The 27,258-nt window shown below is 45.2% G+C and overlaps 1 long non-coding RNA gene across 1 annotated transcript; it reads right to left on the reverse strand.

Annotated features, from left to right (window-relative positions):
* On the reverse strand, nucleotides 1-25,447 carry LOC142767012 (uncharacterized). Its single transcript, XR_012884707.1, has 3 exons — nucleotides 25,295-25,447; nucleotides 3,514-3,772; nucleotides 1-174 (listed from the first exon to the last, which is right to left on the reverse strand). It is a non-coding gene; the product is annotated as an uncharacterized LOC142767012 (long non-coding RNA).
* Between the last annotated feature and the right edge of the window lie 1,811 nt (nucleotides 25,448-27,258).

Consider the following 27,258-nt stretch of genomic DNA (forward strand, 5'->3'; position numbering starts at 1 on the left):
CGCTGAAAATAAACTTCTTTGTTGCAAAAGTAGAGTTTTTATCGAAGCATCACAATCTTGCGCGCAATGTAGCATCCTTATATTAATAGCGTTCACGTCCAAAAGCATAGTTTCCTTTTTGAAAGTGGATGCGCATATTGACAGATGAATGGTTTGTTCACCAAACGGGATGCACTGAAATAGTGGAAGAAATTTTTTTGTTAGTGCGAATGTTATTGAAAATTGATTGCATTAAAATGCTCCATAGTTCACCATATACAGTACGCGTTTATGGCTGAACTGAAGCATCGTTTATTAGCTTGCGGTCAACTTGCGCAACAGCTCCCATAATGAAGGCCATTGAGTACTGGCACAATCTTTTGTGGCATGCAACTTTTTCATGGTACAAACCTATCGGCACTCTAAACTTGATTAGTATTGCAAATTACGCTGTTCCCAGGAACCAAACTTCTTGGTCATCTTTTTTGTGAAATTTTCTGAATAAAAGTTCATAAAACTCACTGGCAATACCATGAGACGTGATATTGTATTACGCATTTTAGGCCGCATCTATAATAACCAAGTTTGAAATTACAGGCTTCATACTTGTGCGCAATAATTTTCACCCATTCATTCCCATGGAGATATTTAAATAAAATAACCTAAGAACTCGCAAACCAGCAATTTTGGTTATTCATCTTTTCTATCAGTGGTATTCAACTTTTTTTTCTTTATTCTTTATTCGGTGAGTGCCCCGCTTTGCTCAAAAAGGCGTTACAGCAGGGGGGTTACAGACTGGAATAAAACAATTCTTCGTTTATACAGCACACTTGCTTGTCTTGCAGCCGGTTCCAATCTCTAATGATCATCACAAAAAAGCAATTATAAAACATGGTCGTTCTTGCACGATACTCTTTCACTTTGCGTCGGTGGCCATGTCGACTAGATATGTAACTGGGTTCACTGAAATAGTTATGACGGTCAATCCCAGTCCGCCCATGAAAAACAGAAAAGAAAAACTTCAAACGCAGTTTTTTCCTGCGTAAAGAAAGCAATTCCCAACCCAATTCAGCTTTCATAGCACTGCAGCTGTCTCTCCGCTCGTACCGCCCTAAAACAAATCGCGCAGCTCTGTTTTGTATTTTTTCAAGCTTATCAATCAAGTTCGCCTGCATCGGGTCCCACACAGGACATGCGTATTCCAAAATCGGTCTAATACATGTGAGATAGGCTGTATTTTTTAATGTTCGGGGTGCCAATCTTAGGTTCCTCTGAATGAAGTTTAGAGCCCTTGCCGCTTTGCCAGCAACGTGATCAATATTGGCATTCTATGAGCAGTCATGCGACAAAACAACGCCAAGATATTTGCATGTTGGTTCGGTAATAACATTATGCGTATCTATGATGTACGCCGTTACTATTGGTTTCTTTTTTTTTGGAAACACGCATATGAACGCACTTTTTGGGGTTTAGCGTCATTTGCCACTTCTGGCACCACTGTACAATGCAATCCAAATCGTTCTGCAAATAAGCACAGTCACCTTCGTTCTGAACCTGTCGATATAACACACAATCGTCGGCAAATAAAAGCATGCGCGACGAAATACCCACAGAAATATCATTTACAAAAATAAGAAATAAGAGAGGCCCAAGGACAGAGCCTTGGGGCACGCCTGATGTAACGTTAACATAGGATGAACACTTCCCATTTAAAAAAACGCATTGACGCCTGTTCAGCAAGTAATTGGTTATCCAGATGAACACATTTGGGTCGAAATTTAGAGTCTGTAATTTAGCCAGGAGAAGGGAGTGTGACACGGTGTCAAAGGCCTTTCGAAAATCTAAAAACACACAATCTGTTTGCCCACCTTCATCAACGTTGGAAGCCAGCTCGTGAAAGAACTCTACAAGTTGCGTCGTACAAGAAAAACCTTTACGAAAACCGTGCTGATCATTTATTAATACATTATTAGCAGTAAGATGGGTCAATATGTGCTTGGATAAAATGTTCTCGAAAATTTTGCATGCCACTGACGTCAATGAAATGGGTCGGTAATTTGTTACATCTTTTTTTGAGCCACCCTTATGAACCGGAACAACATGAGAAATTTTCCAATCTTCGGGTAGAGTTCCCGTTGAAAGGGATTTTGAATAAATTATATAATGGTAAAGGGAAATTGGCAGTGCACATCGCTTTAGAATACGAGGAGAGATGCCATCAGGACCAACTGCTTTGGATTCATCTTGGTTTTCTAGAAGAGAACATATGCCACGGACACTCAGTTCTACCGGTGGCATCGGCGGAATCGTGGTTGGGTGTGGTTTTGAAGGAACGTCAAGCTTGGGCAAGAACACAGACTGGAAATATTTGTTTAAACAGGTAGCTTTTGCTTCCTCATCAACTACAACCATATTAATAAAGTTTAGTTCAGCCACTCCAACATGATCAGACCCACACTCTTTGATATAATGCCAGAAACACTTTGAATTAGTTTTCATTTTATTGCTGAGCCCTTCGAAATATTTCGTTTTTGCGCTTTCCACACATGATTTATACTGCTCCGTTAATGCTTGTAATTCTTTCACGTGGTCACTGCTTCCAGATTTCTTTAATTTACCAAACACCCGTCGCCTTTTCCGGATTAATCTCAAAATACCGGACGTCATCCATGGCTTCCTGCGTTTACGAAGCTTTCCGGCTTGTTTCGCAGGTATATACTTATCTACGAGTGCTAACAACTTGTCCTTAAAGCTAAGCCATAAATCATTCACACTGTAGTGTTCAGCTAGGCATTCAAACACGGGCAAATAATCTTCTAGCTTTTCGACTATTCTTGTGTAGTCACCCCTACTGAACAGAAAAACCTTTCTTGCCGCACTATTTAAAAATATATACAAAGAAGAGATTTTTGTAACGTTACTGCGAAGATTACTGCGTAACATTTCTGCAAAGTTATGCTGAACAAAAAGATCAACACGCATGTTCCTCAAGATATTGCCACAATCCTTGCCATGTGAACTGTCAGTACTGAAAGGCCCTGTCCCCTCTTTCTAACTCGATTCTGCAACCTAGAAAAAAAACGACTAATAGGTGCTACGATCGAGCGCACCTCTTTGGTGCCTTTACAATAGTTCATTGCCTTGAGGACCGAAAAACCAAGAAGCACGATTTTTTCATGACCAAGGAGATCCACGGATCCCATCGCAATGACGGGATATCTCAGCCCAACCGATGCTATTCACTATTTCGCAATTGGCTATGTACCGGCTTTCGTCAGCACTGGTGACCTGGTTTCATTTCTTGAAGATGCTGACGAAGGCATAATACGTATTGGAAGAACTCTGAAACATCAAAAGAAGATGACATAGCTTTTTGTTCAGTATATCAGTAAAGGTTATACTATGATCCCCTTGGCAATACCAAATCAATGGCAAAACGCTTCTTTACAGACGTTCCTGTACATGAGCAGCCATTCACACAAAGCACTTTCTTTTCACAATGATAAGATAAACTTATGGTACTTGTAAACTTACATCGTTGGACGGCGTTGTGGCTTCCTAGAATTCCTAGAAGGAGTTGTGGCTTCCTATGATCTTCCTTTACCACGGCACCTGTCCTTAGTAACACAAGGTCCCCTTGGCCCCCTGTCTCGGTAGAAGCCACTATCGCAGAAACATCCATCCCTTGCGTCTCTTCTGCAGCGCTTCGATTGATAACCGCAGTAGTCCTCCCCACAATTGCTGCTTCTACCTTGCGTGAAAGTTTCGTGTTTCCCGCATGGTGGTCTATGAACTGTGAAACACAATGAAAAAATTACACCATCTCCTGCTAAAAAGAACCATGTGTAGATGCCAAGCACCGGGCGCTACGGCTTGCACTGGCGGTGGCGTTGACGTTGGTGATCATCGCGGATTTGTGCAGAAGAAAAACCCGAGGAGGTGCAGAGCACGCAGTCATGGACCAGTGTTTCCTACTGGAACATGCCATTCACTGATAATGTGCAATGAGAGACTGAAGACGCTGATTGAACTCGGAGACTCGAAGTCCCTTTCTAGTTAACGAGCACGTGGCGAATTTTTAGGGGCGCAGTTCCTTAAGCCGTGTGTCATGCGTCCACGATGTATGTAGTAGTAGTAGTAGTAGTAGTAGTAGTAGTAGTAGTAGTAGTAGTAGTAGTAGTAGTACGCAACCACCTCTACAGCCGGACTAGAGAAGCGGCATGCACGCACTCTTTTGAATTGCGAAGGAAACCCGCGCACGCTAATAATGAAAAAAAAATAGTTGTATCTGATGAAATAGCCAACAGAGACAAGTACGGTGTCCTAATCTCTAATGGAATCAGCCTCGAATTTGATGCTTGCTAAAAAGAAAACTAGTAACAGAGGGACGCACTTTAAGCACTGTGTGACCAGAAAAGGTTGCCACGTTCAACTCACTGGGTGTAACAGAAAGACGCCCTTTGAGCACTATTTGACCAGAAAAGGTTCCCACGTTTAACTCGCTGGGCGTAACCTCCTTGGTTTTGGTAGAGTGTACTAGAATAGGTTGAGTGGCGCGATCGCCGGGCGCCGCCTACGCTTCCTGGCGAAGCCCGAACTGCGGAAAGTTAGCGTGGGGCGCTGCGATCGAAGCGGCTTGAAAATTTGCTCCGCGTCCGCCGCCGGGCCATTGCAATTTGCAGCGAAGGCGACGGGGACTGCGTGTTCTCGTAAAACTGATGACCTCCAGATTCAAGTCCGAGGCTCTTTGGCCGCACTCAAGTGGTAGTTCTGCGCTCTCCAGTTTTCTAGACTACATTGACAAGGGGGAGCAGCATGTCGGCAAGGGCGTCGGGTTCCTTAGCAAGCAGACAGCTACTGGCCTGAGGGTTACGCTGTCCAGTGTGCTTTCTTTACTGGACTATGTTACCACAGAACTAAGCTACAGGTATTTGATGACGAGTAACCTAAGCCAAGATCCGCTCGAGAACTTGTTTGGAGTTGTGCGGCAGTCGTCGGGCTGTAATGACCATCCGACCCCAGAGCAGTTCTTAATTGCTGTCAACTGCCTGAGCTACTATAGCCTAGCTAAGCCAGTGCACGGTGCGAGCGTTACACCATTGGTGCTTACATCACTGCTCGACACTGGAGATGCACACTCGGCAGATGCAACAAGCCTGCAGCAAACAATTGATGACCACATCGCTCAAGGATATCTTGACGTGATAGAAAGCGCTGCCTGCCATGACAGTATTGCTGCCCCAACTGAGCATTACAGCCTTGTGGGAAAAAAGTGACTCTCGCCTAGCATATTACATGGCTGGATATGTTGCTAGAAAGTGTGTGCAGAAGTCAGGATGCACTGCTTGTCGTACTTCACTTCTTGTTTCAGCTTCAGAAGGGAAGGAACATGAGTGTTCGGCCTTTACGAACTTTTGCGACAAAGGTGGTTTGTTGTACCCGTCTAAGGAGCTGTTTGACTTCGTTAGCTATTTAGAAGACACATTTACAGACTGCTTCAGCACTAATGAACTGCGCAGTGATAGCATTTTAGATTTGCTGCATCTGGTCAGGGTTGAAGGGAGACCCCTTGGCTGTGCTCTACATGCAAAAGCGGTGAAGTCTCATGTGGTAAAATTTTATGTTGTCACTCGATTGCACTTTTTTGGTTAAAGGAATCAATAGAGCTAAGGAAGAACGGCGCAGGAGGCTGCAGCACCTAAAGCTCCGTAGGTGCGTGTAGGATTCCCGTACAGCTGAGTGCTCCACTCGTCCTGTTACATACCTGTAACAGTTTTCTTTGTACATAGTATTTACAGTGATTTTTTTGTACTTTGAAGTTTATCTGCGTACATAGCCAGTGTAACAGTGATACTTCTTTGTATAGATGTAAAGCAATAAGTTTTAAGCATCTTTATTTTTATTTTGTTTTCCTTTAAAATGTATCTTTATGCATAGTGTGTGTGACTGATATTTCTTTGTATATAGCAGCCGGTTTTAAACATCTTTATTTTTATTTTGTCGTGTCTGTAAACACATTTAATATGCTGTTGACAGGTGGAAAAAAACCGCGTTGGTTTATGCCTGGCTTTATCCTTTGGCTAAATTACAGCTGTTTGTTTCTGCACATTGAACGATATTTGTATATTTGCTGCTGATCCAATAAAAAGCTAAGGGATGCAGACATCGCTGTTGTCCTTTTAATATGGGTGTAAGAAAAAGCAGTTTTCTATTAGCATCGTTATTTAAAGCATTCCTTCCCGTAGCCGAGGTGCTGTGACAAAAGCACACGTGTAGCTTTCACTCACGACATTCATTCCAATTTGAACTGCTATTTACAGCTTCGCTTTACTGCGGCCATGCACAATGAGACGGCCAGCACGCGGACTTGACAGTTTCTCTCAATTGGTAAAAAGACTAAAAAAACGGAATCGCGAAGAACCTACGCAAGGGGCGCATTCGCGCGTCACCGTAGCAGACGCTCAGAGCCGCGAAACCAGTGCAGCAACATTTAGGGGCAATATTATGAGGCGAAAGCCTGATTATCGTGTGGAAACACCATTTTTAATGCTACTCTGACAGTATAAATCTATAGCCGTACACCGGTAAGAAACTGGCCGTCGCACGTGTCGCCAAAGGCGCAGAAGCCCGGCAACGCACGACCGCGCGAGCGATGCGCGACCAAGCCGGATTGCTCGTAGCGCCCTCTATCGCAACCGCGTACGGAGCTTCAGGAAAACAGCGGCGGTCGCGCCACTCAACCTATTCTAGTACACTCTAGTTTTAGCAAGGTTTAGTGAAGATTAAAGCCCCTAAAACTTCGTAAAGTAGTGACGTACGTGGTTATTCACGAGCCCCCTCTCTTTTCCCCCCTCCTCCGACCTCTCCTAGGCCGGCGCTGAGTCGGCATTGGCCAGATTCTGTCACGTAGGACCACTCGCACTGCTCGTTTGTTTACAGTCGCTCGCGACTGCCTTCTTTGCTGCGGAGGCGTGGACTCCTAGGGCTGTTGTGACCGGGGTTTGCAGGCACCGGAGCTCTAGGATGAAGTTGTCGAGGCAGGGGGAAAAGAGACTTTAAGAGGGTTTATTTACATTATGACATTCTGAGCTCTCGTACATGACGAGCTCTTTCTTACATGGCGAGCTTTCGAATCTGGCGTTCCTCTATATGGCGCTCCTCGAATCATACGGGTGTCTCATTATAAAGGGTATGTGCTCCCCAGATTCCTAGATCAGGGAACACGTGCGTATGGTACTGTTCAATCACAGATCACACACAACTAGCGATGGGGATGAGCATGCACGGCCCACGTGAATGTCTAACATTGAGGCGTGACTCTGCAGTCCAAGGTGGCACCAGTGGGGCTCTTCCTCGTCGTATGTGTGCCACTGGTCGAGTGGTACCAAGCTCAAGACAGCATACTTCAAAGGGTCCGCCGAACCGCTCGCTTAATTAGCGGGGCGATTTGCGGCGACCACCGCGGTCTCTTCCAAGGAAGATGCTGTATTTGTTGTCCACTCTCGAACGGCTTACGGCGTCGTGGCGACACGACGTCTCACCCTCCGGCTAGGAGGGACAATGCCTGGCGGTTACAGGCAGCCGGCCGGTCGGCTACTTGTTTGAAGATTCAAAGAGTGCCGCTCCCTCGTCAGCTCGGGCGCCAGTCACAAAAGAGTGCAGTGCATCTGTTTTGACGAATACGAACTTGTTCTTCTGTGCGCGGTGTGCTGTGAAATACTTTTCACCCAAGAATGACGTCGCGGTTCGTTGCCACGTGTGGCTGCTGCGCCTTCCACTACAAGTCGCATTTAATTGTGCAGGACGTCACGATCTCACACTCAGGTTTCATTAATGCTTCTGCGGGGGATTTTTTTCTTGTCCACAATACATGCCTACGTGTTCTGCTTGTCGTTATGCGCCAACTGGTTTGAGATTGTGGTACTAGTTGGTGCGCTTAGAATTTACGTGGGCATACACTTGAAATTGTGATTATGGAACATCAGAGATTTCACGTAGCTGCTTTGAATAAACAAAACTGGAGTGCAGCAACTCAAATTGAAATCGGTACTCGCCGTTGGATTTTGTAGCGTGCTCGTATATATCAGAGCGAATTGCTCTCTGTGGCTCTTTTACGTTGACCGATCAGCTGGGAGACTCGCGATGCAAGGGCATTCAGCTATGCAAAGCCTGGATGCCTTGAAGTCATTGGGTGCGCGCATCGTTTAGGAACCTCAGACATACGTGTCTTTTTCTAGTTTATTTGCTATGTCGTATGAAGGTTTATATCCGTGAGTGGATCGCTCTCACGAAGCAATCGCATATGGTGGCACGTTCGTTCATTCATACGCTAGCTCATTCTTTCAGCGATATACTTTGTATGAAAGATACGTCCACAAGGTCCACTTTTTGAAATATTATTGGTGCGTCTAACTACTTCCCGAAACTACCACAGCTGCTCGAATGTATAAACTGCGCAGCTACTGACACATTAATAATGCTTTAGAAGCCTCACCAAACCCTGATTGATATGTGGGTGTAACGTCCCAAAACCACCACATGATTATGAGAGACGCCGTAGTAGAGGGCTCCGGAAATGTCGACCATGTGGGGTTCTTCAACGTGAACCCAAATCTTAGCACACGGGCTACAGCATTTTGGCCTCCATTTTAAATGCAGCCGCCACAGCCGGAATTCGATCCCGCGACCTGCGGGTCAGCAGCCGAGTACCTTCCCCACTTGACCACCGCGGCAGGGCAACTCACCAAACGCTAAAATTGGCCGACGGCGACATCGCCGTCCAAAGTCGACAGCGTCAACGCGAGTTCTTGCTTTCATTGGATGACAACCACTGTGAATACTCTCTGCACATATTGTGTACCAGGGCAACTCACCAAACGCTAAAATTGGCCGACGGCGACATCGCCGTCCAAAGTCGACAGCGTCAACGCGAGTTCTTGCTTTCATTGGATGACAACCACTGTGAATACTCTCTGCACATATTGTGTACTTGACGCACGGTGAAGCCTGCACCACCAATGCGCTGAGTAAGGAAAGACAGTCGCACTGCTCTTTGGGTGCTATCGGGCCAGCTAACAGAAAGGTTAGCCATAGCAACCGCGCATAAACGTTTGAGCGATGGTATTTACAGTTTAAAGCTGCCCCGCCGTGGCGGTCTAGATAGATAGATAGATAGATAGATAGATAGATAGATAGATAGATAGATAGATAGATAGATAGATAGATAGATAGATAGATAGATAGATAGATAGATAGATAGATAGATAGATAGATAGATAGATAGACGGATGGATAGATAGATAGATAGATAGATAGATAGATAGATAGATAGATAGATAGATAGATAGATAGATAGATAGATAGATAGATAGATAGATAGATAGATAGATAGATAGATAGATAGATAGATAGATAGATAGATAGATAGATAGATAGATAGATAGATAGATAGATAGATAGATAGATAGATAGATAGATAGATAGATAGATAGATAGATAGATAGATATATAGATAGATAGATAGATAGATAGATAGATAGATAGATAGATAGATAGATAGATAGATAGATAGATAGATAGATAGATAGATAGATAGATAGATAGATAGATAGATAGATAGATAGATAGATAGATAGATAGATAGATAGATAGATAGATAGATAGATAGATAGATAGATAGATAGATAGATAGATAGATAGATAGATAGATAGATAGATAGATAGATAGATAGATAGATAGATAGATAGATAGATACGCTCAAAGTCGCCGAAGTTCGCTAAGAAATCCGCATTTGAAAATTCGCTAAAAAGAAGGGGGGGATGAAGTCAAGGAGGAGGTAAAAAAAAGAAACACTAGCGTGATGGGAGTTGGACACGCTTCACCGTGGCGAGTGGCTTATAAAAGTTGTTCGGTCAAGCTGGTGTGCTCAAGAAAGTCGACTAAGGCCGCAAGGACATGGCGGCGGTGGTCCTCGTAGCCGGCGGGGTGTAGGAGGCCCTGCACGGTCGCACAAGGCAGTCCGACGAGACGGTATCTCTTCACGAGCCACTTGCGCGCTTCACCGACAGCAGAACACTCGCACAAGGTGGGACAGTGCTTCCACCGCGACGCAGTCAGCGTAGTCCGGAGAGCCCTCGCCGCGCACACGATGTCCCTGTTCCGCTGACCACACGGAGCCGGTCCTTAGGGCTAGGAGGAGCCCTCGCTCGCGGCGAGCGAAACTAGTCACTGGCATGGGAGGAGGGAAGCGTCCGGTGGCAATCCGAGCGTCAGGATGCTCGCGCGTCGACTCCCAGCGAAAGTCGTTGTGTGCCGAGTCAAAAGAGCTTGTGTAGTCCGTTAGCGGGGTTTCGGTGGAGTGTGCTCGTTTGGCTATTTCGCCTGCAGCCACGTTCCCTGCGATACCGACGTGTGATGGGGGCCACTGAAGCACATTACAAGATCAGAGCCGTGCTCTTGAAGGGCAAGTAGGCTGTGCGCAGCGCGCTGAGCCACAAGCGGGCCACGTTTCTCTCTCGCGAGCTGACTCAGGGCAGGTTTTGAGACGCAGATTATTGCTGCACTCTTGACGGCTGGCGACTCAGGTAGGAGGCCGGCAGCCAACAAAAGCCCGACCAGCTCTGCTGTTGTTGAGGACGCACAATACTGCAAGCAGCACTGTAGCTCCGTGCCAAGCTGAGGGGCTATGCAGGCGGCCGCAGCAGAGCCATCCCACAGGACGGACCATCAGTGAACAGTTGCGTTCTTCCGGCCAGGTCCCCGTACATTCGCGCCGCAACTTCCTGCGTCATGGCACTGAGTGGGGTATGGCGCTTCGACCGTACTCCCGGCAAGTGCGGGTTGCGAGGCGAAAGAGGAGGCAGCGTAGGAGAGGTAAGATATGGGGAGGAGACACGCATCCGTAGTGGATCTCGGACGCCACCGGATCAAGCTCACTCATAAGATGCTTCGCATTTAAATCAATGATTTATGAGTGTATAAGTGCAAGTGATTTGTAAAAGAGTGAAAAGATGAAAGTGAGCCCCGTAATTGTCTGCATCATGTGCGACACCTCAACAGTAGGTCACGAGGGATGGGGGTAAGGAGGAATTAAAAGGGATATGGAGGAGTAAAAAGAAAGAGGGTTAGAAATAGAAGCAGGGACAGAGAGACCCGCATATGTAAATAAGAAGAAGATAGGAAAGATGGACATGGTCGCAGGAGTCCGAGGACGGGGAACCACTCAGCGAGAGCTCTTGTCGGCGTCAGGAGATGGCGTAGGACCAACCCAGTCGGTCAGAGCTGCGCTGTCGTCGGAGATCGCAAGGGCGCAACCAGCTGGCACGAAATCTAGTGAGAGACTCGTGATTTCTGAATGTTTTCAGTGAACACGTGCAGCCACTCGTATTTTGGGTCATGTAACACTTATACGCTCAACGTAGTCCAATGTTACTCGAGCATTATTATTCTGTTCGAATTTGACTCTAACTTCACTACGCCTATAAACTAGGCCGGAAAAAGGTTGAAGTGAATATTTTATAGTATGTATTAGGCACTTCAAACGCTCAACGTTACCGGAACGCAACGCGTGTTTTTGGTTTTAGCCAAGCGTTCGGTCAACGCAATAGCAGCGCCACCAGTGCATGAAAGCTGCTGTAAAGAAAAATAGGAATTGTTCTTATCTTCAACAAGATGGAAAATTCTGTTTTAAAAGAGTATGGATCACTTACTCTTTGACGCGTCAGCATTTTTTTTTGTCCCCATCCTTTGGAGCTGGACTACAATCGAGACCTTCAAGGCAGCCCAAATGCCCTGCCTTGAGGCATCGCGTTCACCACGTTACCTTGTGGCATGTCAAGCTAAAGATCTTTTCTTTAACATGGGGAAGAGTGGCTGCTGTTAAAAACTCAACGGCTACAACTTTTGCGTACAATCGCCTACTATCGAGGATTCGCGAAGTTCCTTTGACGGAAGTACCATAGAAGCATCTTCAGACTTTTACGGTCCAAAATGTCAGCTCTAGATTGTTTCGTAGAAGTTGACTCCACGTGCGCGGATTCTCGAAAGAATCGCCTGTGACGACTTCTTGAAGTAGACACAAATCCTTGTGTGTCCTGAAGTGCCGTCCGTGCTTGCGTGTCTGCCGAACAACCGCTGCATTACCCGAGCAACGCGGACTCCTAGCACAATAGGGTACCATTTCAGTCGTTTCTCCTCACGTCACATAATTCTTCAATCGCTACGATGGTCTGCTCACATGCTCAGCGCCTGATCGTCTAGCGCATGCGCAGTGGTGCAAGGACCGACTGGCTGAGCGGAGCGGAAGGCAAAATGCGGTCACCTATAAGTGCTTAATGCAGGTTGCCTTCAGATCACCGAAAAAAGCCTAGTGTAGTCCACTGGTGATGCTGCGAGTGTTGCAGAAACCACGAGAGATATAAACACCGTTGGTGTAGTCCGAATTTCTATAACATGGAAAAGCTCACTGCAGTGGCTCACCAAAATAGATTGCTTGACATACTGAAACGAGCTGCACAAACACAAAAAGTGGGCCATAAATTTGTCAGTCTTGTCTGGTGCGCTTGAGCGAATGTCAAGTCAATAATATGACCACATGCTGGCGCTCTTGTTTGCGCGTGTGCTCAGATAAAAGTGTGAGGGCATGTGCTTTCACTTGCGTACATGTGTTGCTCAGTCCTGGCGCAGTGTACACGGTTCCACTTGACGGTGTAAACTAGAACACGCATTCTAAGTTTTTGTATGGCTAGAAATATTTTAACAACGAAGCATTTTAGCATATGATTGCATTGCTATGGGCGAAATAACAAGAAAAGGGTAGGTTGAGGAAGAAGTAAAGAAAGAAAGAAAAAGAGGAAGAGCAGGGAAGAAAGAAAATGGGTAGCAGGAGAGAGATATATGAGGAAGAGAGATGAAAGAGATAGATAAATAATTCAAGAGGGACAGAGGGCCTCAACTTAGCTCTCCCATGTTGTTTAACTTGGCTTTCCTAAGTAGAGCCACATGAGCTCTCCAAGTTCATGTGGCTTGACTATCTCCAGGCTAGGCTTGGCCGGTATGCTAAGAAAGGCCGCCCAGCTCCACTGCTCCTTCGGGCTCGGCACGTACCACCGCTGTCAAGCTGTCTGAAATGTTTTACACATTTTAGGGTAATAAGTACGTGATTCTACGTGCTACTACGACGTCAAATTTTCTGATTATCACTTTAACGCGACTGGCCTTTGCTTAGATACTGCTACTAGTTTCAGATAGCTGATGTATCTAGTTTGCTCATTGATATTGGCTATTATTCACGACGTTTTTGTAGCAGATGTCACTGCTGCTGTGCTAACCGTTAGTTATGTTACAACCATTCACGCGTGCGAAATACGTCAGCACAAAGCATAAGTACATTAGTATTAAATAAATTCCATTTAGCTGCAGTTGCTCCGACGGCAGTGGTTAAGCTCTGGAGTGCAGTTATATTCTGTCGACAGAGAGCATCAATGGCTGATGAAAGGGCAGTAACACTATATTCAGAGTGCCGTACATGACACTAGAGCGTAGGGATACCACGGTGTTTTGTGGTTGTTGTGTTTTATACTCTTCATCCTGTCACCATTATCATGCCTAGTCCCAATTTTTACTCTATCGTTGCTTTATATGCTGAGTATCTGGTCAGAGCATCCTGTTATGAACTCTCTCTCTCTCTTTGTGTGTGTGTGTGTGTGTGTGTGTGTGTATGTGTGTGTGTGTGCGTGTGTGTGTGTGTGTGTGTGTGTGTGTATGTGTGTGTGTGTGTGTGTGTGTGTGTGTGTGTGTGTGTGTTTATTTGCCAGATGCATAAACCTCATAATGTGGACTACATTATCTTCAAAAATATCTCGCATCCAAGCTCGCACATTCGTAACGTATTTCACAATGCTTATAGTATCCCGAAGAGTTTCCTTCATGCAAGCAAGCACATTACTGCTATCTATGTTACGCTCACAAACAATCAAGTCGCACAGGTTGGTTGGCATTCCCGGTATCATCAGCAAATAACGTTACGATGGCTTATGTCAACTCTTCCACACCGGCTGTACCATCGTTACAACGACATGGTAACAAATACATCATAAAGGCTGACCATGAAGAATGCATTAGTAAAAGTGTACATGACTGTAAAGTGGCGGTCAAAATATTAAACCAGGGGAGCGTGTGGCAAGCAGCATGGCGTCGCCTCCTCTAGAGTGCGCACTGCGCACGCACGCCTTTTTTAATCTCAAAGCCTGCTTGTTCACTTTTTTATAAAAATACTGGCCCACCAGAACGCCACGGTAAGCACAACGCGCCACTTCTGCAGTAGCCGCGGACATATAGTTTTCTAAATATACACTATAGGGAACTCTGGCGCTAGTGTCTATGGGAGCTGCAACGCACGGTGCTTCAGCGAGCATGGGAATGATGGGTAGTACACGTATTTGTTTGATCTTCGTACTTCTGACTCCGTGCATATTCCTGTGGCTTGAAGCTGTTTTCTGACGAATCAAAAATCAGCAAATGTTCAGTGGTTGCGCTTTACCACATTGTTCGTCTAGACTTGACATTTCCTCAGCTGCTGACCCACAGGTCGAGGGATCGAATCCCGACTGCGGGGCTGCATTTCCAATGGAGGCGGAAATGCTGTAGGCCCGAGTGCTCACATTTGGGAACACGTTAAAGAACCCTAGATGGTTGAAACTTCCGGAGCCCTCCACTGCGGCGTCTCTCGTAATCGTATGGTGGATTTGGGGCGTTAAACCCCACATATCAATTATACTTACCATTTCAAATCGGGTCACGAAGTTCAAAAGGGTTTGTTATTTTATTCATAATGAAATCGAAACACAGCAATAAAGAAAGCCACAAGTGCGATTCACCGCCCGCAAATAGGTAGACTAGGTAAATTCATGTACTACTCATCATTCCCATGGTCACTGAACGATTGCAGCGCTGGAGTCCCTTCTAGTTAAATTTAGGAAACTCAGTGGACGCAGAAGCACCAAGCGATGTAATGTAATGAAAACATCGAACTTGTACTGGCGTAATAAAAACCTGGAACTTTTTCTGCTCCTCGGTGCACGCCATGCTCTGCAGATTGTTTAGCGACGTTCCGGGGCGCGGAAAACACGCTTCAGAGTTTTTCTGAATGCAGGGTGATTCCATGAGAGATTGACACGGGCCCAAAAGTTGATATTTTAGATTTCATTGAGTATTTTATATTTCGTGCACCTCTCACCAGGTAGCCCGATAGTCAACTTCGTTTTATGATTAACGGCATAACTTACGAGAAAAAAAATATCAAACTTCACCAACACGGAGGCACCAATTTCGTCACCTGTCATTTTCGAAAATTGCAGATGCTATAAAAAGACAAATATTTTTGTTTCAAGGAAGATATTTTTTACCTGAAATGCATGTCTAATTACGAATGAATTCATACGGTTTCAAGTTTGTAGACCTTAAGAAAATAGCTTTTAAGAATGTCTAATTTTGTGACAGTTTAAAATAAGTTACGTATTCCCCTTTTTTTTCTCCGAAAGTAATACAAGCAGCGTTTTCAAACTTTACACGTTTTAAGAATATAGTGTGTTCATTAGGTACATAAATTATTGCTGCCGTAGGGCAAACGTAAATTATTATATATTGCCTCAAAGTTCTCATATTGGCAAAAGTGTACTCCACTGAAATTTGAATAATAAAAAAACATCATCTTCGATTTTTCTTAAAATCTCGTAAATAGACAAGCGAAGGCCATCATACAGTAATAGAAAAAAACATGATGTATTATTTTGTTTTTAGCGACCATATTTGTGGTACAAATCAGAGCTTTTCGAGAATGCGCTGATAAGTTGAGAAAGCTAGAAATCGGAACGGAAAAGTGGCAATGAGCTTCAAACGCGAGTAAACGTGACCGCATTTGGTGAAGGAAGGCTGTTTTAGCAGATAGGAGTAACTATTTTGAACACGATAATCTACAGGATCTGAAATCACTCTTATACGTAGAGCACTGAGACTTCTAATATATGGTGCCTCTCCATTACTGACACACAGATGGAGCTGCTGTGACGGCCATGTGTTTGCAACACGTTGGGTAAGAGAATTGAATGCTGAATGAGTTCATAAACCATTCATAACAAATTTTTATCATTTGGGGCACGAAGACTACCGCATCAGACTGAAGAACACGCTTTAGGGCAAGTTGTCATCCATCGTCTGCTATACAGATGAATTGCTGTGCGCCGCATCTCGGAAGCAATGCTTCAGATCATATGGTTCAAAGTAGGAACAAAGATTACGCCTCCCGTAATTTTATCGACAAAAACATTGTGAAGTTCATTTCAACGTACTATACTTCAGTTTTGCATTCGCACTGCGGATACTTGCGCAGACTGTTTTACGTCTGCTCTCATTAAAGGTGAGAGACATAGGAACAGACGACAGATTGATCACTTTCATGCTGCTGGTTTCACGCATAGTTGCATTGGCAGTAATTTGAGCCTCAAGGAGCGTGGCGATGGCTGACCACTTCAGCCGGGATAGAGTTTTTTGTTCAGATTACCTCATGTTGCATAAAAAGAAAATACCTTATCAAAGAAACTTCCGCAAGGTCGAAGACATCGGCCTGTTTGCCCTCCAGAAGCTTTTGCCGAAAGCTGCCCGGCATGCACATAACAACGACCACGTCTGCCAGAACTGCTTCAGACTCTTCGGAGATATGCTGTCTTCATCTAATGGCTTCTCAGCTAAAACAGCTGATGAGTTTTTGCCGGAAGAAGAAAAAGGCAGAAGTCAAGAGCGGTGCGTAAACACGCCTGAAGCATTGTCACATATGCGACTGGAGAAGCTGCATGCGCAAAATAGCAAAGTTCATGTAGAGCCCAGACAACTTTTCAGCAATTCTACAGTAACCGTGAAATGCCACCGTAAAGTGTGTAACCGCCACTTTCAACCATCAGATCTAAAATGCAGTGTTTGTGCCCAGTGGTTCCAAAACTTCAAGCAAGCCTATGAAGCGTGTTCTTCGTATTGTAAAGAATGGGGGTCTACCCTGTCTCTTGTGGTAGCGTGGTGTAACCGGGTGGAGGAAACGAACGCTGACAAGAAGAGGATACGAAAAACAAAACAGGTTTATGGCACTATTTACACATATTTACAGCAAAGAAAGGTTAGTGGTTTCATAAACCACGAGCGTGGTGGATGAACGGTTACATAGTTCAGAGCGACGTCCAGCACTCTGCGGCGTCGTTTCAAGCCCTATCGGGCTCCTCCTCTCCGAGTGGAACACCAATGACACACACACAACAGGTGAGGGGGACGAGCATGCACGGTCCACGTGAACGTCCAATATTGAGTCGTGCACACGGCACTGCAAGGTGGCGCCAGCAGGGCTCTTCCTCGTCGTGTGTGTGCCGCTAGTCGAGAGTTCCCACGATCCTGACATCGTACATCAAAGGGTCTGCCGCACAGCTCGCCTAATTGGCGGGGTGATTTGCGGTGGCCGCCGCGTCTCTTCCAGGAAGATGCTGTCTTTGTTGTCCTCTCTCGTCGTGGCGACACGACGTCTCATCCTCCGGCTAGCACGGACAACGCCTGACGAGCATAGGCAGGCGGCCGGTCGTCTACTTGATTGGGGATTAAAAGGAGCACCGCTCTCCTGTCAGCTCTGGCTCCGGTCACAACAGCTTCCCCATCGCCAGATGAATCACCGAGGTCATCAGGCACGCTGCTGCTTGAAGGGACGACAAAAGGGTCCGCATTTGAGAGACGGGAACTCGCCTTTGCTTGCCGCATTGTCTGGGTAATTGTTCAAATCTTCGACAGCGTCTGGCAGACTGGGCGCCGAAGGGATTGAGAGACGAATTTCCCGGCCAAACCTAACAGTATCAAGAACGCATGCGTTTGTTGACACTGTTGTCGAGTGATATAGAGCGCTGAAAACTCCAAACGCTTATACCAAACTTGTCAGCTTACATGATATAAAGATCCCGACGCTGGCGCGCAAAACACGGGTTAGCACCAAATGCGGTAAAAAAGGACACGGCTGAACCCAATGGACGTCCAGGCAGCTATGGCTTACTACTCCAAAAATGAGTATAGCTGCTCTCGGCAGAGTCCCAACAAAGAAGATGTAGTATCTGTTATCATTGACGGAAAAAAGGAGCTTGTTTCGAAAAAGTTTATGATTCGTTTGGTGCGAGAGGCTTACCGTCTCTTTAGAGAAGCTAATCCGAACACGTCTATTGGGCTCTCAAAGTTTCATTCGCTGAGGCCGAAGTGGGTTTTTCTTGCACCACACCAAGAAGTGTGCCTTTGTATATACTGTGCTAATGCCATGGAGTGTGTTTCTGCCCTACAGGACGTCACCGATGGTGCCTACACGGCGGGCTTCTTCAAAGAACTATGTCTTTGCAGCTCCCCTAAAAGTGATTGTTTTTTAGGCCATTGTGACTATTGTGCTAAGGAGGACGCTCTGGCAGCCACATGTTTAGGAATCCCTGAAGATATTGAGGTAGCCTATGCAGTATGGGAAAATGTCGATCTGGTAAAAAAAAACAGCCCAGGCAAGTGCTTTTCTGCGAGAGCTAAGTCTATGGTTCGTGAAGTGGATTACCCATGATTACATAAGATACATTCAAGAATCAGCAATACGCCAGGCGAAAGAGAAGCAAGAAAAAGAATCTTGCAGTCTTCACATTGATTTCGCCGAAAATTGGACAGCCATTATACCGAATGAGGTACAGTCGTATCACTGGCACAAAAGACAGGTGTCTATATTCACGTGTGTCGTCACAAGGAAGCAATCAATTCGAAGTTTTGCAGTCATCAGTGATGACACATGCCATGATGCTGCACATGCCTGTTTTGCTCTACAAATAATCCACAACTATGTGAAGGAACAACTTAAGTCTGACACGCATGTTACTTATGTTTCTGATGGTGCGTGCAGTCACTTCAAAAACAAGTACCAGTTGTTCGAGTTATGTCAGAAAGATAATATATCAACAAAGTGGATTTTTTCGGCCACAGGACATGGCAAGAACTCTTGTGACGGCGTTGGTGGCCTACTAAAGCATCAGGTTACGCTCTACAACCTCAGAGCGGCAAGCTCAGCTGTGATTATATCAGCATCCCAAATGGTGGCGCAAATGAGCGCGAATCTCAAGAATGTCAAGCTGCTGTGTGCAAATGCAGACGAGCTAGAAACATTCCGTCAGTTTAAGAAGAGCCAGTGGAAATCGTTGCCACGTGTTCCGGGCATACGTTCTTGGCATGTGTGGCTAAGCACGTCTGAGGGCACTGATGTGGTCGTGTTTTGTTAGCGTCACGTACTGCTAAATGTGATCTGCAAAAGATGCAGCCATTTTGAGCGCATCTCTTGTTTCACGCAGTCACCACCAAAATACCAGTGAGGGTACTTCAAGCGCATATGCTTTTTCTAGCGAGACCCAACACTTGCGTTGGAACATTTTCATGTTTGAGTTTATTTGCAAATATAGACAGATGTTTTGCAACTGAGTTACAGTGTCGAAAATTTCCTCCATTAGAGCTGTGTTATCAGGAGCATAAATGCGCCTTCATATGTACGTATTTGTCACAGTGCTAAAACAGCCTTTCTTCACCAAATGCGGTCACGTTTACTCGCGTTTGAAGCTCATTGCCGCTTTCCCGCTCCGATTTCTAGATTTCTCAACTTATCAGCGCATTCTCGAAAAGCTCTGATTTGTACCACGAATATTGTCGGTAAAAACAAAATAATACACCATGTTTTTCTATATTACTGTATGATGGCCTTTGGCTGTCTATTTACGAGATTTTAAGAAAAATCGAAGATGTTTTTTTTATTATTATTCAAATTTCAGTGGAGTACACTTTTGCCAATATGAGAATTTTGAGGCAATATATAATAATTTACGTTTGCCCTACGGCAGCAATAATTTATGTACCTAATGAACACACTACATTCTTAAAACGTGTAAAGTTTGAAAACGCTGCTTGTATTACTTTTGGAGAAAAAAAATGGGGAATACGTAACTTATTTTAAACTGTCGCAAAATTAGACATTCTTAAAAGCTATTTTCGTAATGTCTACAAACTTGAAACCGTATGAATTCATTCTTCATTAGACATGCATTTCAGGTAAAAAATATCTTCCTTGAAACAAAAATATTTGTCTTTTTATAGCATCTGCGATTTTCGCAAATGACAGGTGACGAAATTGGTGCCTCCGTGTTGGTGCAGTTTTATATATTTTTTCTCGTAAGTTATGCCGTTAATCATAAAACGAAGTTGACTTTCGGGCTACCTGGTGAGAGGTGCACGAAATATAAAATACTCAATGAAATCTAACATATCAACTTTTGGACCCATGTCGATCTCTTGTGGAATCACCCTGTAACATATCTGATGAGATTACCTAGCAGATCATTCCCGGAACTCAATCATGCTTGCTGCAATTTCTTGTAGGACTCGGAGCTGATTATTAAAAGCAATAAAACAAGGAATTTGCATCCGGCTGTTCATATATATATTACAAAGAAAATACACTTTTATTAGCAAAAGGAGCACTGACAAAAAACTTGTCTTTTACCACTAATCACGAGGTTATTCTTGTTTAACAGAAATCCTTTGAATCAGGCGAATTGCTCAGTGGTTCCACAGCTACTATATAAGTAGCACTTTGCGTTATCTCTGGCGTATCGGCGCCCTCAAAAAAATTGTCGAAACTGGGTTATAACGCACTAATTCTTTTCAGGTAATCACTCCACCCCTGTTGCACTCTAGAAAAATCAAGCATTTGAGGAGTGTTTCTACCACACAACAATAATCGTCCTCTACATCGAGTACTTTTCTCGCGTTATCACCACGGTATCACCGCGATCACGAACGGTGCACGCGTTATATGTGTGACATATCATTCTTTACAGGAAATTAGCCAGCATCGGCTTTTCAAGAAGGGAAGTGCAAGCACATCAGTTGACGACAACAGTGTAGTAGAACTACTCCTCTAATACTCAATTTTTTTCTTGAAGTGTGGAAGGTAGGCGCAGAAAGAATTGGCCCCGTATCTGCATGTTACACTGCAAATGTCGTCGAAAGGCGATGGTCTTGCGTCTGGAGAGAATGAACAAAACGTTTATCTGATGTTCCGCGCAAGAACATCGGTGAATGGTAATCTGGAGGCACTGCGTTAGAGTGCCTCGAGCCTGCAGCGGAGGCGAACGAGCGCATCAAGTCACGTCACACATGAGACATGAGCACCATCTGGCAGTTATCTCGGAAAACGAAGCACGCGCGTGGCATACGTGCCCATCCCGGACTTGATAAGGTATAGAACGTAAGGTGACAGCTACGTGTCACCACCGTGTCGTCTTAGCAAAGCGTTGGAACCACTTGCCTTTAGTGCAAGCGTTGCATGGTCGTTGCAGCGTGATAAACGCTGCGCTCTTTAGAATTGTTTATGTATTTTTTGTCTAGTAAAAATATTTATATACAAAATATTGACGTGTTGTTATGGTGCCTCATATATGCGCAGTGATAGCTTTTTGACTGACAATCTCACAAGTATGAGCGCTGAACCTTGAGCAATATTGGGGGGGCGCTGCGGATGGGGTCGGCCGTTTGGGGTATCGGCTGGTCACTCCGGTGCCTTTTAGGGTGCCGTTAAGGGTGGACAGACAGACAGACAGACAGACAGACCCAATTTTTCTCGTCGAAGGTCCCCCAAAAACACTATCGTCTTTTAAAAGAGAGAGTGACGGGTTCCCCGCTCACCCCAGCGACGGTGTGCCACGCGTCACCGCAGTTGCAGCATCTCCGCTACCTCCGCCTGCTCTGTCACTGTATCGCCTCCATCTTTTGAACGTGTTGCGTTGGTTGCGCTGGTCGTGTGTCTTGTTGCTTTGAGGTCTTGAGGTCAAGTGAACATGCGCAGTTTAGGTGGCGGTCACGACAGGCTTTGGGCTCGAAGTGACGCTTGAAGTAAAAAAATATTCGTGGATTTGCGGACACAGACAACGTGCGCCTGTTAACGGTAAGCGTATTGTTTTCAAGTACTAATTAAACAGCTCTAGCTGGGCGTCTCCAGCAGCTGTGCAGAAGTAGGCTGCCAACCATTTCCAACAGAAGCGCCCCGCAGTGGTGGTCTGGTGGCTACGCTACTCAGCTGCTGACCCGCAGGTCGCGGGATCGAATCCCGGCTTAGGTGGCTGCATTTTCAATGGAGGTGAAAATGCTGTAGGCCCGGGTGCTCAAATTTTGGTGCACGTTAAAGAACCCCAAATGGTAGAAATTTCTGGAGTCCTCCGCTACGGCGTCTCTTATAATCATATCGTGGTTTCGGGACGTTAAACCCCACATATCAATCAATCAAATCGGTCAGGCTCTCCTTCTGTCACTCATTGCCCATTAGCAGCCATTTTGCTGGGGAAAACACTGGTGCACACTGCGTCCTTCGCCCCTAAAAAAAGTCCCCATTTCCCTCTTCAACAAACCACTTCATCATCGCCAGGCTTCATGTTATTGGAGCTGAAAGGTATTTCCCTACACACTTCAGCCCTCACGTTTCTTTTTTATGCCAATTCAGCCAGCAGCACCCATGCACATGTTTTACATTCGTGGCTATTCCCACAGCTTTCGCGTCTCACGAGACGTAATGAGAGCGACGAAAGCAGCTCATCTCAAAACAACATGACATGTGCGTAGTCACATTATTGATAAGTTTAGCTTGTGATGACTGTCTGGATGTTTGTGAGGAATTATAACATTAAACTGAGTTATTCCCAGTAGCAGTTTCAATGACCCAGTAACAAGTGGGAAGCAAGATTTCATTTATGCGTTGCATACCATACACACCTTCACTGAGTGCGCTTATTTCAACACGGCGGTCCAAGGCAACCAAACAACCTTCCTCCATGACGGTGCATGCGCATGAATTCTTCTAATGCCCGAATAATTATTGTAAAGAAAACGATTTATGATTTGGCACTTCTAGTCACTCGCTGTTAATGAAAATTCGTGCATGTGTCTTTTAACCGCGTCATAAAAAACCCACAACTCCTGATACCACACTGACACGTCCAAATAAACAGCGCTGCAAATTTCAACAACAAAATATTGCTGCCCGCTGGCAGTTCTAGTGCAATCTACCCACTAACAGCTGATTTAGTTGTACACAAATGTTTGTACACAAAAGTAGTGTAGTCGTTGCAAATCACCGCGCTTGTCTAAGATCCTGTGCAACCTAAAAGCAAGCCACATTGAACAAACTGGAGAAGCCGGCGCAGCCTCCTCTCCCAGTGATTCGTTCCTGCTTCATAAAACTTTAAGGTGAGCAAAGTCTTAATTATACAAAGCATAACAGCGTGAGACATGGCTTGGTAAAAGCAAGTACAGGCTGCAGGGAATGAAAAGAAGTCGACTTCAAGAGCAGCTGAAGTATTTTTTTTTCTTTTTGAAATACCATGTGCGGCTGCACTGGTCGTCAAACGTAGCACTTCCCGCATTGGAAGAGGACGCCCTACATCCGCTGGGGTTCTGGAGTGGAGGCTAACTAAATCGCTCTCGAATTTCACGCACTTCACCACCTTCATTACCGTGATATAGAGGAAACTTGCCATGACTTTTAATGCCATCTGGTGTATGTTGACCAAAACGGAGCTCCCGTAAAAATGGAAAGCGTTAGATTGCTTTACTCGGAAAAAAAAATGGGTTGGTTCCAGGCCCTACATATTTTGGCATCTACATAAAATTGCTGTCTTGAAATTGGAGTAAAATCTGCATGCCGGGTATATTTTAGCCTCACATTCGAACTGCAACAGAGCCTTTTGGGCAGTGCATCTTCATAATTACTGCAGGATACACGCTTTAAACACCCGTTTTACAACTAACGAAATGGATTATAGCACATTCCTGAGCGGTACGCGGAAAGCAAGGCTTCTCGTTACTCCTGCAGAGTTTTGGTTGTTTCAATCATATTCACCAAGTGTTTTGGACGTTTCGCCCTTTCTTCCTTTCATCCGGAAAATACCTCACACAGTAATATGCAAATAACGTGTTGCCGTCCATAAAAAAGTTACTTTCTTATAGAAAAGTTAGGCATCTTTTAACAGCGGACATTATCTCAATTCATACCTTGCGGATAAGGACAGCAGTTTCACAATTGTAAAAAATATATTAAAACACGGTGTGGAAACTGTGCAGGACCGACACAAGGAGAAGTAACACACAACACATACTATCATCCACCAACTGGCTCTTCGAATCTTGTTATTGAAACACTTAGCGAATTTGATCAACAAAGCATCTTGCACCTCCGCCACTTCAGTGCAGGCAAAAATAACTTAATATTACTCGCGCAAATTCCCACTCATTCCGCCATTTCCCTCTTGTTTTTATATTGCTGTTGCAGGCCGGGAAAACAAATCTGGAGATCACACAGACTCACTCAAGATGTACATTTGCGCTTGACTCATTCGTATTTAATCTCACTGAAATTTCCTCAACCAGATTTGTTTGAACTGTCTCACCAAAATTTTCTCAACGGGACTCACTCTGACTGAGACTAACTATAATTTTCCTCAGCTGGACTCGATCACTCTCCAGCTCACCAGGATATTACTCGCCTGGGCTCGCTCAGACACAGACGGCCCAATTTGAACCTGAGTGAGCCGGCTTATGAGCAAGTTTGCCGACCGATTATCGTGGGCCATGCTACTCTGTAAAAATTTACACAATATGTGACCTGCCATCGTACTGAAGCTCGGGTGATTATGAGTTTTGTCTGCCAACCCGCACACTAACGATTCAATTACCGCACATTTACATCCACGTGAGACTAGACTAAATTTTCTTCTCAATCACTTTTATACTCATCTACACACCCAAGGTTCATTTCAAGAAGGAGGTACTCCACATTTAATAGTGGCGACATTTATTTTGTAGACAATAGACAGACAATATACCAAGCATTAACCCTCACTGCAATAGGTGTCTTACCGAATGACATGTACTGCCACCACATCTACGAACAGGGACAACACAAAACATTCATCTTGCACCGGCGTTGTCTTAAGCGGCGCTGACACAGGAAGCGAAAACGATAAAATTAAGACAAACGTGGTAAATAGCAACTCAGCTTCAACGCCCAGCAAAGGCGTGTACACAAACGTGGAAAGCTGCGCTCTTTTTCTTGTATTCTTCATGTTTAAGCATTCTTCGACGAATGAGACTTCGTCATATCATTCTGGCGCAGTCAGCACCAAAGCTCCAATGAAAACAATTCGAAGCACCGTGGGTGTCCAGCTATGGCATACTCACATGCGATAACAGCGTCAAGGATCATGATGGCGAGAATTGCAGCAAGCAGGATCCTCATATTTCGTTATCAAAACGTCCTCTCTTTCTGCACAAAAACAGACTTGAGATATTTCAGGATCGTAGTTATGAACAGCCTGTGAACAATCACTGTAATTTTTTTACCATCCACGTGCAGTAAAGATCAATTCACAATATGGACAAAGCGCGGAGAGAACAAAGAAACTGTAGTCACGCTCGTAGGCGATTTTTTTAAGAAAAGATTTTTTTTCCTGTTGTAGACAGCACGTCGTACATCATGCAACCTCTATTGTCAGCATACGAATGCATTCGCTTGCTGTGTATGGGCACTGCCAGACTTGCAAAGCAAAAACATGGCACTTTTAGTGCGTTCTCCTGTAAGACAGGTTTGAAACGAGATGATTTCCGAAACGTCAGGCATATTATAGTTATTCAATACAGCATGCAGCTAGCGCAGTGAACTGTTCATTGCATTGCCAACCACCGAACCTTTTTCTTCTACTCTCACACGATATGCTATTCAGTGAAACTAGTACTGGTAGTATATGCCACTTTATGTATGTGCTTTCCAGGCGGAATAAGGTGCCCCCGCGATAATTCATATTTGTAAACTATTCTAGAACTTTCACATTGATTTGTCTGTTAGAAATCAACCACGTTTGTCCGACTTGGGTCCTTCAATCTCGTCTCCCATCTGGATTCCCTGTACCTAAAACAACAATATATATGCCCCACCGCGGTGGTCTAGTGGCTAAGGTAGGTACTCGACTGTTGACACGCAGGTTGCGGGATCGAATCCCGGCTGCAGCGGCTGCATTTCCGATGGAGGTGGAAATGCTGTAGGCCCGTGTGCTCAGATTTGTGTGCACTTCAAAGAACCTCAGGTGTTCGAAATTTCCGGAGCCCTCCACTACGGCGTCTCTCATAATCATATGGTGGTTTTGGGACGTTAAACCCCTCGTATCAGTCAAACAACAATATAGTTTTAAGATGGCTTATATTCGCGCTTGCAATGCTATTTGCCTTAAGCACAGAAAGGGAAGGTTCCGCATAGGGGAGAAAGGTATACGTGTGGACCTATGCACACAAAGCGCTTGCCGGCGAATTAAAATGTGTAAGTTCACTGACACGTGGATTATTGCGCACAACTGGCGTGAATCGGGCAAATTCCCACTGTGCAATAAGACTTGCTACGCGCACTATCGGCGTCAAACGAAACATGAGTATAGTGGAGCGCGTGGCGCAGTTTCCACCCTCGTGATTAAAGATAGATCCGCTCATGCGGTGTGCCACTCGACCACCACATTCATGATATCGGTCGCTCGGTGCTGCCTAACCCGATGGGCGCACCTGTCAAAGGTAATAGAGAGTTTTAGTACTGCGTACGCTGCGTACGTGGCGGCGTTGCGTACGTAAGGACGCCACGTTCGGCGCAGTGCGCATGCGCAGACCGCAACGCGCACGTATCGCGTTACGTACGCAGCCGCTACGTACGCACGCATGAGATGCGTGCGTGCGTACGTATGAGGTAATCGCGCCGCTCTCGAACAAGTTCGCGACAGCCCGAGACTTCGTTTTGCAAAATGGCGGCATCGAAGGCAAGCACCGACCGGCTCTGTGGCTTAAAATATGGCCACAATCTGGCTATAACACTTGAATTGGCTCACATTGGCTGTCAACAACACGTGCTTCTATTTTGATCTACCAGATGGCGCAACACGCTTCACGCTCGTTACGTACGCGGGTACTACGGCGTACTAAAAGCCGATTAGTGGCAAACGACGCCACGTAACGCAAGGCGCTTGCGTGATGCGTACGTAGCACCATTCCGCAGTACTAAAACTCTCTAATGACTGGAGCACCGCACCGTATCAGATGCTTGGGCCACACACTCCACTCTTCCTATTTCATTTGACGCTGATAGCTCAGCTTCGTTTAAGGTACAC

This window comes from Rhipicephalus microplus, chromosome 7 (assembly GCF_043290135.1).
Source record: "Rhipicephalus microplus isolate Deutch F79 chromosome 7, USDA_Rmic, whole genome shotgun sequence".
In the NCBI taxonomy this organism is placed as follows: Eukaryota; Metazoa; Arthropoda; class Arachnida; order Ixodida; family Ixodidae; genus Rhipicephalus; species Rhipicephalus microplus.